This window comes from Orycteropus afer, unplaced genomic scaffold (assembly GCF_000298275.1).
Source record: "Orycteropus afer afer isolate SDZICR_OR568_19922 unplaced genomic scaffold, OryAfe1.0 scaffold00308, whole genome shotgun sequence".
Taxonomy (NCBI): Eukaryota; Metazoa; Chordata; class Mammalia; order Tubulidentata; family Orycteropodidae; genus Orycteropus; species Orycteropus afer.
Genome location: NW_006921895.1, coordinates 3836347 through 3852686, shown reverse-complemented (window position 1 = coordinate 3852686; position 16340 = coordinate 3836347). Strand labels below are relative to the sequence as shown.

General features: G+C 42.1%; 1 pseudogene; it reads left to right on the top strand.

Moving 5' to 3' along the window:
• The first annotated feature begins 9462 nt into the window (after positions 1-9462).
• On the top strand, positions 9463-13246 carry LOC103206248 (annotated as a pseudogene).
• The last annotated feature ends 3094 nt before the right edge of the window (positions 13247-16340 follow it).

Genomic DNA, 16340 nt, shown 5'->3' with positions numbered 1-16340 from the left:
ACACACAGCAAAACACACATCCATTCAACAATTTCCATACATACAATTCAGTGTCATTGATTATATTCTCCAAGTCATGCAACCATGATCATTCTGCAGTCATTTCTCCACTTACCCCTGGCATAATAGACTGTCTTTCTACTGCATATGGAAACAGGTTCTGGCCATTGCCCACACTAGAAGGGATTCTTCAGGCCTCCTTCACTGGGTCCAGAAACTATGTGGGAGAATTTGCTGCTTCCAGTGCTATATTCTCTCTGGAAGCTTCCCCTCTCCTTCCCTCACCTTCTTCTGAAAGGAACTGAGAGGCCTTCAGCCCTTTCATGAGAGGAAAAGTAGTAGACCAAGGTTGAGATAGATGGCTGCCTTCTTCCACCTGGCTTCAGCAATACTCTTAAGGCATCCCTGGTGTCTGTCATGCTGGCTTGAAAGTAGCTTCATGCTTAGACATCCTCTGAGACTATGAATCACCAACACTGTGCTACTGAGTTGGAAAAGGACAGCCTAGAGCTGAGAAACATCACATGAAAATCTGATCATCATCAGAAGTATTCTCATTAATAACAATCATCAAACATTAGTTGCATCAAGGCAGTCAGTAATTGAAAAGCACATTCCTTTTAACATATATATTTTTAAGAAATCTGGAAATTACATGTGCATATTTTTTCTCAGTCAATCTCCTTTCATGGGAAGGAGTAGCCAAAAAGAAAACAGTCACAGACTCAAAGTCTCATGACAATAGAATAAAAAGTAAAAATCAGAAGCCTGGCTCACTACCCAGGTGAGACCACACTGCTGGCATCTCCCTGCTTGTGGCTCACCTATTCTTCCTCTCAGCCAGAGATGCCACAGACCATCATGGTGTGAGACCATCATCTCAGCTTCCTCATGTCCAAGCTCTGGGAAGAAAACATAAAGAGAATTAATAAAAGAAAAAGAAAAAAAAAAATTGATGTAGAAGAGAGGTGGTATAAATCTTGTATTTTAAAAAGCAATTGTAAAATCTGCCAAAGGAGTTCCTGAGTAGTGCAAATAGCTAACATACTCAGCCAAAAAAATGGAGATTTGAGTCCTTCCAGAAGTGCCTTGGAAGAAAGACCTGAATGTCTACTTCTTATAAACAAATCTATGGAGAATGTCCTATTCTGATCTGCTCAGGGCTAGCATGAGTCAGAGTAGATATCACAGCAAGTGTTTTCTAAGCAGCCACAGGAAACTGGGTTTGCTTTCATTCTTACCTGTTTTTATCATTGTGGCATTGAGTTAACAGGGTTTCCATACCCATCTTGCTCTTCGTTATTTAAAATTTACTGAATCTACACAAGGCTATGTGTTTTTATTTGTTTGTTTGGTTTGGTTTGGTTTTTCACTTTCACATCTATAAACTGTAAAACTAAACTTCTGACAGCTCCAAAACGGACAGCAGGCCCTGGCTTCCTTTCACCCTGCCAGATCTCCAGAGTTTCTACCATGTTGTAGGGGAACAGACTTTTGCAAGGCTGAATAAGGTTATACTCGTGCTTGCTGCTAGCTCACTTCTATTTGCTGAGTCACTTTTATATAAAACTTACTTGTGTGGCCTTGGAGTTCTGGACCTCTAGCACTAAGCTGTCTTTGCTCACCAGAAGTATAAAAGACTTTGCCTACCACTGGGGGACATGGAGACTCAAACCTGCCCTACCACCACCCAGGGGTTCACCTTGTAAGCAAACCCTTAACATACTCTTATATCACAATCATGAAGTTTCTATCTCCTTCAGGTTCATGGAATCTTAGGGCAAAATTCAAGTTACTGGTCCATGCCCAGACATGTATGAGTTGAGGACTGTTGAGTTATACAACAGAGTTTAAAGGATGAGGAAGGGGGAATGTCCAGATGTGCATCTGAAAACTATTATTTACAAGTCAAAAGCAAGATGTGGGCTGGTTAAAAATATGATTTCATTTATGTGTATGTATTTTTTTTAATCAAAGGCCTGGAAAAGCATAAAGAACAATTCATTAAGTTATACATGGAAAAATTCACATTTCTTGTACACACAGCAATTACCCAACCTTTGGTTATGCAGCTACATGTGAGTACCAATAGCCTGGTCTAAAAATTCTCACTGCCATGGAGTCAATTCCAATCCATAGTGACCTCCTTTGGGTTTCCAAGGTGGTAAATCTTTATGGAAACAGATTGCCCAGTCTTCCTTCTGCAGAGTGGCTGGTGGATTTGAATGCCAACCTTCTGGTTAGCAGGCAAGTTCCCTATCAGCTATGCCACCAGTGGTCCTTTATAGCCTGGTAGATGATTTGATTTCTGAGATTCCAAAACTTCCCTGCCTTCAAACAATTCTGTCTTCTGTGTCTAAAATTTTGGCTAGCTCTTTCCTTGGTATGGATATATCTGTAAACAGTATCAGGTAAGGCTAATAGATGACTAATGAACAGAAACCTCTTAAGCAATGGGTGAAGCACATGGACTGACTTTCCACTTGTCAAGGAGAGACCCATGTGTTTGGATGAGGGCTTGCAAAGAGACACGTGGACATAAATACATTGTTAGGGAGATGGTCTTGAGTGGTCAAGAGAGAACAGGGACACTAATAGAGGCCACTTTCCAGCAATTGAAACTTCTGTTTCAATTCTTTGACCATCTTGCTCTATATCCTCAAAAGATATATTGTCTCCTGTTACCTAGTTTTCTCAGTGACCCCCCAGAAATACACTGACAAATAGCTTCAGATACAGTAGGGTTCATGGCTCAATTTCATGGGTTTTTAGCTTCTTTTCTATCTAAAATGTAAACTGAAACTAAATCTATTCCTGAAGAACCAGAGCTATAAGAGGATATTAGAAGAAGACGTGGTAAATCAATCACCACCCAGATGGAACAATCCAAAGCAGCTTCACCACATCCTCCATGCTCCCTGAGTAATCATAGCAAACCCTGGGGAGTTTGGATTAAATCTCTCTTTTATTTTCCATATTTAGATTTTAAGGAAGGGTAAAAAGTTCTGGTCTGCATTCCCTCTGAGTTTGAGATGGAAACAGAACAATATAATGTAAATATAATGTCAAGAGGTTTAGGTGCAAAGTCCGAAGACTTAAGCCACCATTTTGACGCCATCATTTTGTAGTTATATGACTTTGGGCAAGGCAACTGGCCTCTCTAAGACTCAGTCCTCACCTGTGTAAAATGGATTTACTATTACAGAGCACTTTGTATTGTGCTAAAACTCAACTGAGGTTAGGTGATTCAAGGGCACTCTGGAAACAAAAATTACTAATATTACCCATGGAGTTGGGCAAACTCTATCTGTAACACACATTGTAGCACTCATACAGCTTTGTCTTTACCAGTTCAGGGCATGTCAGCCCTACTACCCCCACCTACACTTAATACCAGCCTCAAAGCTGTACTCTGATTTCTGGGACCTAATTTGTCACCTATACAGCATGTGGAAGTACTGGGAAGGAATGAACTGGAATGAACTTCAACCAATGAAGTAATAAAAATTGATTTGTAAATGAACCAGCTCCTGCCCACCCCTTAGGTGGGATAATTCTCAGGCACACGTCTACACATGTTTTCAGAGTTCCTCTGAGAATTCTGAGGGATTAGGCTTCAGTCACTAATAAACTCTTAGTACAATGTGATGGTTAACTTACTCTACATTGGCTTCCCTCCTTTCCTGTCTCTCTTCCCCTACTCTCCAGCTGTATTTCTTGGGATAATCTCCCAAATGTTTTATTTGCCCTTGAATCCTTGTTTCAGATTGTGCTTCTGGGAGAATACAGCCTAAGAAACTGTCTGTCCATTGCAGGATTCTACAAAAAGCCAAATTGAGGGCAGTAAATGGTTCTATTTTGTCAGGTTTAGTGTACCTTTCAGATCTTGTGAGTCCATTCAATCACTGAATTTGTCAAGGCACACCTCTGTCCATTAATAACCAACTTATACAACTTAAGCTGCTTTTGTTTATAGGCAACACTTACTCTGTTCCCTTCTTTTCTACAAGTCTCGTCATCACCTTTCATGATGTCCACAGTGTATTATTATTATTATTATTATTATTATTTAATGTTTATTGAGCATCTGGAAGTAAGTGGTGAGTGAAGATTGATTTGAAAATCAAAGGGCCTGGATGTAAAGTACAGAGAATATAGTCTTATAGGACAAGTTTAATAAGACCTCTCTTGACAAGGGTGTGCAATCTTACTCTGAAACAACCCATACTAACTTATTTAATATATCTTTTCCATTTCCTTGAGGAGTACGAAGAGCCCTGGTGTCACAGTAGTTAAAGCACTCAGCTACTAACCGAAAGTTGGGAGTTTGAACATACCAGCAGCTCTATCGGAGAAAGATGTGACAGTCTACTTCACAAAGATTTACCACCTTAAAAACCCTATGAAACAGTTTTACTCTGAGTGAGAGAGTTACTATGAGTTGGAACTGACTTGAGAGCAATAGGTTTTGTTTAGTTGGTTTTGGTGAGTACAGGAGCACGATTGAAAATTCCATTTGAATGGGGAAAATAACTTTCTATTTATTATGTCTATCTGTCCAGTTAAATTATTTTATTTCCATCTATGAACATGTTAGGTAAATTAAGTGGTCATTGAAAAATGCTAAGACTCTCAATGAGATGGATTGACACTGTGGCTGTGATGGTGGGCTCAAGCATGGCAACAACCATGAGGATGAAGTAGGACTGGGCAGTGTTTCATTCTGCTGTACATATGGCAGCTGTGAGTTGAAACTCACTTGGTGGCACCTAACAACAACGTCATCCACTATCCATCAAACTTCTATGCCCCCTTTTGTAGTTTCTTCCATCCATCCCTCTCACCTTCCATTCCTTCTTATATCCATCATTTTTATCATTTTTCCAATCCTCCCTCCTTATCTCATTCCATCTACCTTTCTGTCCCTCCTTCCTTGTATCCCTTCATTCAGTTATCATTCCATCTGTCTTTTTCTTTACCATTATGTACTTCTTCTATTCCTTTTTTGATCCCTCATTTCATCCATCCATCATTCATTCTTTCTTCCCTTCTTTCATTCATGGATACTCTAAATAATGGCACTGGGGTGTTATGGTTAAATGTCATTGTGGATTTAGGCTACCTGGGTTCAATTCCAGCTCCAATATTCATTAGGTACATGCTGTTGGGAAATGTACTTAAAGTCCCCATATTCTATTTTCCTAGTTTCTTTATAATATAGAGTTAGTAATAGTCTATAATTCAACAACTTTTTCTAGGACTAAATAAATTAATATGCATGTAATTTAATAAAGACTAACTTCTATTTAGTGCCAAATAAGTACCAGTGTTATTGTTAGTACACTCCCAGAACTGGACTAAAGGCTGCAAAGATAAATTTTAAGACACATCTTTTGCTTATAAAGAGATTCTTATGCCTAGCAAAGGTTAATACAGCATACAAAGATGAGCAAGTAATTCACTTTTCAAGAGGAAAGATTAGTTCACTGTGTTCTTTTCCTAAAGTGTATAATTCAGCATTATCATCTCAGACAAATGTTGAAATATTTGAGGATCTTGTGCTTCCAAAGCACTACTGCTATCTTCCAACTTCTGACCTTTGCCCTTTTCAGTTCCATTCTATCAAGTGTGTTAATCTGAACCTTGATTTGTACACTGAGTTTCTTGCCAGTATTCTGCAATACAATTTAACATGACAGGCAATATTATATTCTTGTTGGCGATAGCAGTGGTTCAATAGATTGGTTTGGACCTCTTCCCAACTTGAGTGTGATTTAGGTCTCTTTGTTATTGGGAAAGGTTTGCATATACTTTCAGCTCTTTTGAGACAGGGTCTTTCAAACAGTGACTGCAGTTCTGATATACTCAGTCAGTTCCATGTTTCCTTTTGGAACATCTTTCCAGGCTTTTTGTTTTTCTTTTTTAAAGCTCCAAGAATTGCCAGACTTAATTTGAGAAGTTAAACAAAGAATAGCTTAAAAAGTTTGGAGACCTATTGAAGTTCTAGAAGAACATTTGAAAAACCTTCGCTAGTCTCTCATGTCTCAGAGATAGAACCTTACAAATTTAACTTTATACACAAACTGAGGTCCAAAATTGTCATCATCAGTCAGGAAGCAAATATTTATAAACTTCAACTGATTATGAGTGGAATGTCCCTGCATAACACAAATAGATATTGCATTCAGATACTAACCAAATTGTTGGCTGTTTGAATCTATTCAGAAGTGCCTTGGAAGAAAGGTCTGGTGATTTGCTTCTGAAAGAGTAGGCTTTGAATACCCTCTAGCACATAGTTCTAATCTGACACACGTGGAATAGCCTTGAGTTGTAGTCAAATAGATGGCAACTTGTTGGTTTACTAGATAGGCTAAGTTAAGCCATGCTTTGGTAACAAATAAATCCTGAAACCCTACTGGTTTAGCACAATAAGTATATTTCTGGTTCATACAAAATCTGAGGCAGATTGACAGGACTTGTCTTCATTGTATAATCCAGGTATCCAGTCTCCTAGAAAGTTCCACTTCCACCATATCAACTTGTGACTTCCAAGGTTACTGAGAGAGGGGAAAATGACAATTGCCTCAGATACGAAGGATAGCCATCATTTCCACTTACTCTCCATTGGTCAAAACTTGACCATGGCACCATCCTATTAGCAAGGTCTGGGAAACTGAGAGGAACAGATTAATATTTATTGCATTTAGACATCTCATTCACAAGTGATGCATATGTAGAAATTGCAAATCCATAAGAGAAAAGAGGATAAAGATCACAGAAGATGCAGATTTTTCTTAAATACAATGAAAGTTCTGGGGCAAAATCCTAAAGATCAGAGGTTCAATCCAAGACAACCTAACCACCAGCCAACACTTCTTGAATATCATAATTTATCTTCAAAAATTAAAAGTATTTTGACTTAGGAGAGTTTTGGCAAGATGGCAGAATAGGCAGACAAGCTACACAGACCCTCTGCAACGGAACAATGAAAAAATGATTGAAACCAATGCAGAAGATGATCCCAGAACCCCGAGTTTTGAAGGCAAGGATAACAAAGTGGATTAAATACCAACAAGTAGAAGAAACTGAATGAAAACAGTGAGTTAAGGTGACAAATGGACCTGCAGACTGCTGGCTGTTCTAAGGGCACAGCCATTTTGAAAATTTCCCAAAAACAAACAAAGAATTTGTTCTGTTCACTAATGACTGTATGGTCAAAGACTGCATTGGTGCCTGACAACCAGAAAGGAAAACAGCAAAGAAGGGGTACAAAAGACCTGTGGACTGTCAGCAGCTGTCTTGAGGGTATAGACTTTTTGAATATTTGCATGTGGTGGATGCAGCCATTTTGAATATATGCAAATGACAATCTTACCTGGACAGTAACCTAAGAATAGGCTCCGTTTGCTAAGGACAACATGGGCAACTGCACTGGAGGCTGATGACTAGAAAGGTATGATATTCCCCTTGTTACTCTTATTCTCCACACATCTTTGCGAACAGATGTATGGACAAGCCTCACCTCCACTCACCTTCTTGACCAACAAGCATTCCATCCCAGTCTTACCCTGACAGAGCCTGGGTGCCACACCCTGCAACCCCTCTGTTTTGTTTTTGATTGTTTTTAAATTATTGTTTTTATCTTCCTCATTTTTTTTTTCTTTTCTCATTCCCATCCCTGGTTCTTGGGCTTTTTTTTTCCCCTTTTCTTTTTTTCTCCTCCCTTTTCCTGGTTCCCTTTATTTCCACTTTCTTTTTGGTTTGGTTTTGGTTCTTCCCATCCCTTACTTTTCTTTTTGCAGTTTTCCCATTTTTTCTTTACTATTCTTTTACTATTGCTCTTTTCTGTCATTCCTCCTTGCCCAGATATAGTGGCTTTTTTTTTTTTTTTTTTAAATATTTTTCTTTTCGTTTTACTAATTACCTTTCTCCTATCCTTTTAAAATATATTTTTACTTTTTTCTTCTCATTTCTTGCATTTATTTATTTATTGCAATTGTTTCTGATTGTTTATGCAGGTTGAATTTTTCATTCTCTTTTTTTTTTATGTCCTTTATTATTATCATTATTTTTTAAGTGAGTGGGAGACAGCAACTATTCCAACTCAAGCCAATCATACCTATTCCTCCTTGCAGCTGCACCCACTAAGTGAGAGTGACCACTTGCTTTTGCATCAACTGACCAACAATAGATGGTGACCATTACCAGCTCAACTCACCCTCAACTGCTCCTTATGAACAGTTAACAAAGATCTGTGCACAGACTCTCATTTTCTATCACATCCACCAGGAAACAAGTGTAAGTGCCTAAGTGCTAACAACTAGTGAATAGAGGAGCACAGTACCCTGTACACACATATATATCAAAACAAAATAAAAGGAAAAAAAAATCTAGTGTGAATCACACCAACGTACAACTACAAATTAAATATAAATACAACAACACCACAATTTCTTGGAGTAAACAGACCATCACAGTCCACACAAAGAAGCAAGATAAAGTAGTAGAAATAGGTGATCAGGATACAAACCCAGAAAACATCCCTGAGGAAGAAGTAGCATTGGAACTCCCTGACAAAGAATTCAAAAGAATTATATTTGTTTACCTTAAATGGATTGAGAGACAGATCAAGGAAAACACTGACAAAATTAAGAAAGCCCATGGGAAAAAAAAAAAAAAACCTCTAGAATAAATTGGAAAAACAATATAAGAACAAATTGATAAGATAAATAAAGTTAAAAACAATACAAAAACAACAAATAGAAATCAAGATTATTACAAAGATTTCAGAAATAGATAACATGTTGAATGGTCAAGAGAGCAAATTGAATCAATAGAAGACAGAATTAATGAGATTGAACACAAATACCTCAATTCTACAATCAATCAGAAAAAATACCAAAACATAATAAAGAGGCTGTTACCTGGCCCATGGTGTGCAGCCCACCTCAGGAGGGAAGTGAGAGGTCAGGCCCAAGCTGGGACAGACCCGCAGCCACACCACCCTGGGCCAGTGTCCAGAACTCAGTTATCTTCTGCCTGTTTCCCCCACCACTCTCCCACAGCCACAGTCTGTTTCTGCTACCAGGATGGCCCCTGCCCTTGCTCTGACCCTGGAGCCACAGTCCTACCTGCCACCACTGTTGTCATGTTGTGTCTCCCTCAGTCAGTGCTGTGGATGCATGTGGCCAAGCCTGGGGCCTGCAGCTGCTGCTACTGCCACTGTCAGATGAGGAACCTCAGTTGAGAAAGGCTGACATATTGTAAATTTGCTTGTTTGTTTCTGTCCCCTTCCACCAGAACACAAGCTCCATGTGGGCAGGGATTTTGTTCTGTTCACTGTGGTATTCACTGTGACTGAACAAGGCTTGACACACAGTGGGTGTTTGAAAACTAGATCATGTGCCTGGGTAGAAGTTTCTCCTTTCTCCATAGCTCTACACCCCCAGAAATGCTCACAACATGCTTGTTTTGAGAACCTCACTAAACCTTTGCCAGCAGCCAACCTTGGGAGACATGAAAACCCCAGATTTTGATGACCTTCTGGATACTTTTGACATCCCAGACCCCACCAACCTTGATGCCAAGGAGGCCATCCAGACCCCCAGTGAGGAGAATAAGAGTCCTCTCAAACCTTCAGGCATGTGTATGGATGAGAGTGTGTCCTTGTCTCCCTCAGGATCAGCCCCAAATGTGCTGACTGTGAATGTCACTGTCAAGAGCACTAGCTGCCAGAAGTCATTTGAAGCAGAGAAAGACCACATCACTCCCAGCCTACACAATGGATTCCAGGGCTCAGATCTGCCTCCAGATCCCCCTAACCTGGTACACAACAGTGGGAAGTTTGAATCCATTTTCATGAATGGAGACAGTGCCAGGAGTTTTCCTAGCAAGCTGGAAATGCCCAAGTCAAAGCCACTACCAACTTTTAACCAGTTCAGTCCCATCTCCAGCCCTGAACATGAGGATGCCACCAAAGACAACGCATTTGGGATGAATCCCAACCACTCTGACAGTTATTTCCCACACCCTCCTGGGTGTGGGTCTGTGGGTGGCCCGCATTTGGAAGCTCTAGGTAAGTAAGTTTCCAGTCCCAGAGCTGCATATGTTTGATCACTTTTGTAAGAAAGAAGTGAAGTCAGAACCTCTGTCTTTGGGGGAGCCAGCAGGAACATGAACTAAGTGGGCAGTAGGCAGTAGAGCCTCACAAGGAGCGGGATGCCAGTTGATAATTTGGAGAAGCTTTGGAATTCAACAGTCACCTTAACAACAGTGTTGGAGAGCCCAAAGGGCTTGCCCCAGAGCTTGGTGCCTGCTTGTCAGTGCCCCCTCAGCAGTGTCCTAAGCCAGCTCACTCCAAACTGTCCTCTTGTGTTGAAGACTTGGTGGCACTGCAGGCCAAAAGAGTGGCCAGTACCCCCAAAGAGGATCAGTCTGGTCATACAAAGGATCCCTTACTGCCCACTAAAGAGGGTTCTAAAGGCAGTCCCAAAATGCCCAAATCACCAAAGAGTCCCTGGGACGCTCTGGAGGCCACTAGAAAAAGTATCAAGCCATTGGACAGCCCTCGGAGCATCTGAAGTGACAGCAGCAGCAAAGGCTCCCCTTCTGTGGCTGCCAGTTCCCCACCAGCAATTCCCAAATTCAAAATCAAAACCATTAAGACATCATCAGGGGAAATCAAATGGACTGCCACAAGGATCCTGCCAGATCCTGATTATCCCGAGATGCCAGGGGGTGAAGGCACTACCCTGTCTGCAGATGGGCACCTTTCTGAGGTGGACACAGATACAGGGAGTCCCCAGGGTGATAGGAAAGGGGATGAGAGCATGACTAAGGTAAGTGAGTCTTCATCTCCTTGCCATAGCTCTGGGCCCCAGGTTCCAAAGGTGACTGACTGCCAAAGGCTCACACATGGGCAAAAAGTAAAAGCAGAGCTCTCTACTCCAGGCATCCAGATTGACTCCTGCCAACCTCCTGCCCAAACCCGTCCACTTGGCTAACCTGAACCTGGTCCCCCACAGTGTTGCTACATCACTGAGGGCCAAGTCCTCAGCACAGAGGTGGAGCCAGCCACAGCTCATGCAGATGTCAGTGCCCCTTGTCCACCAGGAGAAGAAGGCCTCCCCTCTGATCGTGGAGGTCTTCAACAAGGTCCTCCACAGCACCAGCCCTGTGCCCCTCTATGCACCAAACCTCAGCTCACCTGCGGATCCATGTTTCAGCAAGTGGGTACTGCTGCCTGGAATGTGGAGACACATTTGCCTTAGAGAAGAGCCTGAGCCAGTACTATGACCAGCAGAACATCAACACTGAGGTGCTGTGCACTCTATGCTCTAAGACACTGCTCTTTTCAATAAGTGCAGCCTGCTGCAGCAAGCCTGTGACCATAAGAGCAAGGGACTTGTCATGCAGTGCTCCCACTTACTTGTGAAGCACATCTCTGTGGACCAAATGTTTGTGTCAGCTCCCATGAACTCCATGGCACCAGCAACCCTGGCTCCCTCATCCTCCCCAAAACCTGTCCTTATTTCAGGCAGTGCCAGCCCTCCTCCTCCAGCCATGCCACTCTGCCCAGACCCTGTGAGGCTTCTCTGGTATGGACTCAAGTGTTTTGAATGTCACAAGCAGATGCAGGACTACATTGCCCTGGTTGCACATTTCCAGAGGATAACAGAGGAAACCTAGGGGCTGACTTGCCAGGTATCCCAGATGCTGTTGCTCAATCAGTGTAGTTTCTATGCCCACCAAGGGATCCATGCACACAAGTCTCCCTATTGCTGCCCAGAGTGTGGGGCTCTTTGTTGTTCCTCCTATTTCCATACCCATGTAAAGGAGAATTGCCTGCACTATGCCTGCAAGGTGGGCTACAGGTGTATCTACTGTGGTATTGTCCACCGGACCTGGCCTTACTGAAAAGCCCCATCCAGGAGTGCCACTGCCAGGTTTTACACAAATGTGCATTCTGCTGTATGGCCTTCAAGACTGCCAGAAGTACTGTGGACCACAGCACATCTAAGCATCCCACACAACCCCACAGACCCTCCCAGCTCATCTATAAGCACTCCTGTGAAATGGTCTACAACAAGAAGAGGCACATACAGCAGCATTTTTACCAGAATGCCATCAAGGTGTAGGTGGGCATCTTCAAGTGCCCTGAGTGCCTGCTCTTGTTCCTGCAAAAGCTAGAGCTGATGCAACATGTCAAGAGCACCCATGATGTTCCTCAAAACATGGACAAGCTTTCAAGCCTCCAGTCTTCGGTGGACATGTCCTCTAGGCATCCTGGCTTTCAAGTCCCCACTGAGCTTCCAGCAACTAATGTGGCTGCTCGTGGCAGCTCTCTGTCCTCCAGTTGCTGGGGCAGGACTGAAGCCCACCACAGGGCAGAAGCTAGGTCCCAAATGAGAAACACTGGCTAGACCTGCCAGGAGTGCCAGAAATGGGTTCCCAATGGGGAGAGCTACATACCCCACATGAAAAAGAGCCATGGATGGATGTTGAAGTGGTATCCATGTTGGCAGTGTGAGCAGTCCTTTGACACCCCCAATGGCCTGCACAAACACATCTGCAACAACCATGACACAGTAAAGAAGGTCTACACTTGTGGGTATTATATGGAGGACAGTCCATTTCCCTCGGCCCTCCTTCCAGAGAACAACATCAGCTTTATGCATGCTATCAGAAACCCTGATTTGAGCCAGATATCCAAAGTCAGACCTCTGGGTGGGCTTCCCCTTTAGGTGAACCATCTGGAAAGACCAGTCAGCAGAACAGGGGATACTCCAGGCACCATCAATGGTGTGACTATGCCTTCCTCCAAGAGACACAGTCCCTTTTCAGTGTGCAAAATGTAGCTTTGCAACAGACTCAGGGCTCACGTTCAAGAGCCACATACCTCAGGACCAGATGGACAACTCCACAGCCCAGTATCATCTCTGTGGCTTGTGTTACAACTTTGCCAGCTCCCTCAGCCACCACCTCATCATTGTCCACAAAATGAGAGACCAGAACGAGGAAGAAGAGGAGGTGGCAAAACCAACAGTAGAGGTGGCAGAGCCAGAAGAAGTTTCCAGGGAAGAAGTGCCCAGGGAGAATGGAGTGGAATAATGTGCTGGCGGGCCTTTGTTGGTTGACCCAGAGGCAAGGAGATCACTGGGTTTGGCCCCAGAAGAGAATGGTGCCCAAAATGCCCAGAGTCAACCAGGCCTCTCAGGACTAGGACAGCTATGCACCATCCCCTTAGGTGTGACCAGAGGCTTTGTAGTATATGAGGTTGGGATGGTGCCTGGCATCCTTCGCCTACTGTTGGACAGTGGGAAATAAAAGGTTCTGCCTTGGTGTGAGGGTGGCCAGCTGTGCCCTGGAGCAGTGTCTGCCCTGAGCTACAAGGTGCTGAGTGTCCCCCAGCCTCAGGAAAGTAGGGTTGCCAGGACTTAACAGCTCTGAATTAGCTTCTGTTATTTATGGCTTTGTGCTGCTTCTTGGTACCCCCAACCCTTTGTGTCTGCCCTTCCAATCCCAGGTTGCTCATGTGGCCCAACTCCCATGCTGTCAACTTGGCTTGAAACCCCTCAGCTGCCGTACTCTTCTGGGAGGTTCCCTGATTGCTGCCCTGAGGAGGGGACTCCTTGGAGTTCTGTTTGCCCACAGACACCAGCTCCCCTTCCTGATATCCAAGCCTGAGAAGGAGGGGATTGAGTCCCACTCAGAGAGCTCTACCCAGACCGGCCTGCAAAGGCCCTTGGTCACCTTGTCCTTCCTTCGTGTCTTCTTTAATTCTTTTCTCAAAAAATTGTCCTGGAGAATTGTCACACTGGCTCACCATGTCTCTGTGGATGGGTAAAAGTGTGCAGCACACCTCTGGTTGGAACCCAGGCAAAGCAGGAGGTGTGGCAAAGGCAAGTGGGCACTGAAGGCCAGACCCCAGTCCCTACTTCAGAAGGAGCTGGGGATCCTTGTTCTGCTGCTGTTCTGCCTTCCCTGACAAGTGGGATTTGGGGATACACATACATTGGAATATTTGTACTAATGCTTCTGTCCATTAGAGAGGTGGCTGCCCCAGGCAGGCCAGCCCCTCCTTTTCTCAGCTACACTTGTGTTGCTCAGACTATATTAAAAAAAAAAAAAAAAAAAGTAATAATGAAGAAAGCCTATGATTCATGTGGATGCCATCAAGAGGAATAACATATTTGTAATCAGAATTCCAGAACAGGAGGACACAAATAAAGCCACAGAGAAAACTGTTGAATATTTGTTGGAAGAGAATTTCCCTAGCATGATGAAAAATGAGAGTATTGCCATTCAAGAAGTTCCACCAACCCAAACAAGATAGACTCCAAAGAAAATCACCTAGACATATCATAATCAAACACATCAAAAGCAAAGACAAAGAAAGAATCCTAAAAACAGCACAGGAAAAATGAAAAGTTACTTATGAAGGCCAACCAAGAAGGCTAAGCTCTGATTTCTTAGCAGAAACTATGCAGGTGAGAAGGCAAAGGGATGAAATATATAAAACCCTGAAATAAAATAAATAAATAAATAAATAAAAATTCCAACTAAGAATTATATACCTAGCAAAATTGTTCATCAAATGTGAGGATGAGATTAGGATATGTTCAGTTAAGCAGAAATTAAGAGAGTTTGTTAAAATGAGACCAACCTTACATGAGATGAAAAAGGGAGTCCATCCAATAGAGAACTAACAATAGTAAACAACAACTGATTATTAACACACATGATGGCATAACCCAGAAACCAACCCAGTTTCAGAAGTATCCAAGGTAAAATAAGCATCATGAAAAAGACCACATGTGCTGGTCTGGTGAGATCCCTCAGACTATGGCCCCTAGCCACCCTACAGGTCTGGAACTGAACTCATTCCTGTGGCTTCCAGCCAAATAGACAGGCATATGTGGTGAACATTTACATCAGGTAGATACACTACTTGGAGTGATCAATCATGGGTGAACAGAAAGGCAGTTTTGCACAGGGATACAGCTCAAGGGGTGGGAATGGGAAAGAAGGACACAAGAAAAAGTTCAGTATGGAGAAGAAGTGGGAAGAAAGCTGTTACACTGTGGGGAATTGCAGTCAATGTTATTAGACAAAACATGTATGAACTGCTGTATGGAAAATGAATTTTCACTGTAAACTTTCACCCAAATCACAATAAAAATTAAAAAATGAACAAACGAATAATAGTAATAAGTTAAATAAGCATACAGACTGTAAACAGGGAACCAGAGACAACAACTGGTAAATGAGAACAACTACAGAACAAACAGAGGAAATAAATAATGTAGTTATACTCACTGCCATTGAGTCAAATCTGACTCATGGTGACCCCTCCTTGGGTTTCTGAAGCAGTATCACTACGGAAGTAGATTGCCCAACCTTCCTTCTGAGGAGTGGCTGATGGGTTTGAACCACCAGCCCTCTGGACAGCAGTCAAATGCTTTAGGCACTATGCTACCAGAGCTCCTTATGGTGAGGAAGTCAAGACAATTGCGAGACAGAGCAGACTCCTTTAAACTTGGGAAGAAAATTATAAATCACATGGTAACTTCAAAGAAAAATAATAGACCTTTGTGTCAAAATAAAAAAGAGGACAAGCACAAATATTTAGCAAATTCTAAAACAACAGCAACAAAGACAATGATAACATGGCTCATAAACAAAATGAGCTCAGCACAGAAAATCATATGGAACAAAGAAAACAGGAATATCAGGAAAAAACAAACAAAATGACATCAATAAATTCATACTAGTTGATAATTACATTGAATGTCTATGAATTAATCCCACCACTCAATACACAGAGAATTGAAGACTGGATAAGGAAACATGACCAATCAATATGCTGTCTACAAGAGCCTTCCCTTAGACACAAAGATAAAAATAGACTAAAAATCAAATATTGGGAAAACATACACCAAGCAAATGGCAATCAAAACAGGGCAGGAATGGCAATATTAATTTCTGATAAAATAGACATTAAGACATAAATGACCATAAGAAAGGAAGGACCTTATGTAATGATTAAAGGATCAATTGAATAAGAGGACTTAACCTTAATAAAAGTGTACACACTCAATAAAAAAGCCCCGAAATACATAAAGCAAACTTTAACAGAATTGAAAAGGTAAATAGATGACTACCAAAACCAGACAAAGACACAGCTAGAGAGGAAAACTACAGACCAATATACTTCATGAATATAGATGTAGAAGTCTTCAACAAAATCCTAGCCAGTAGACTCCAACAACAACAACAAAAAAAAAATACATCATTGCCAAGTGGGATTCATACCAGGTATGCAAGAATGGCTCAACATT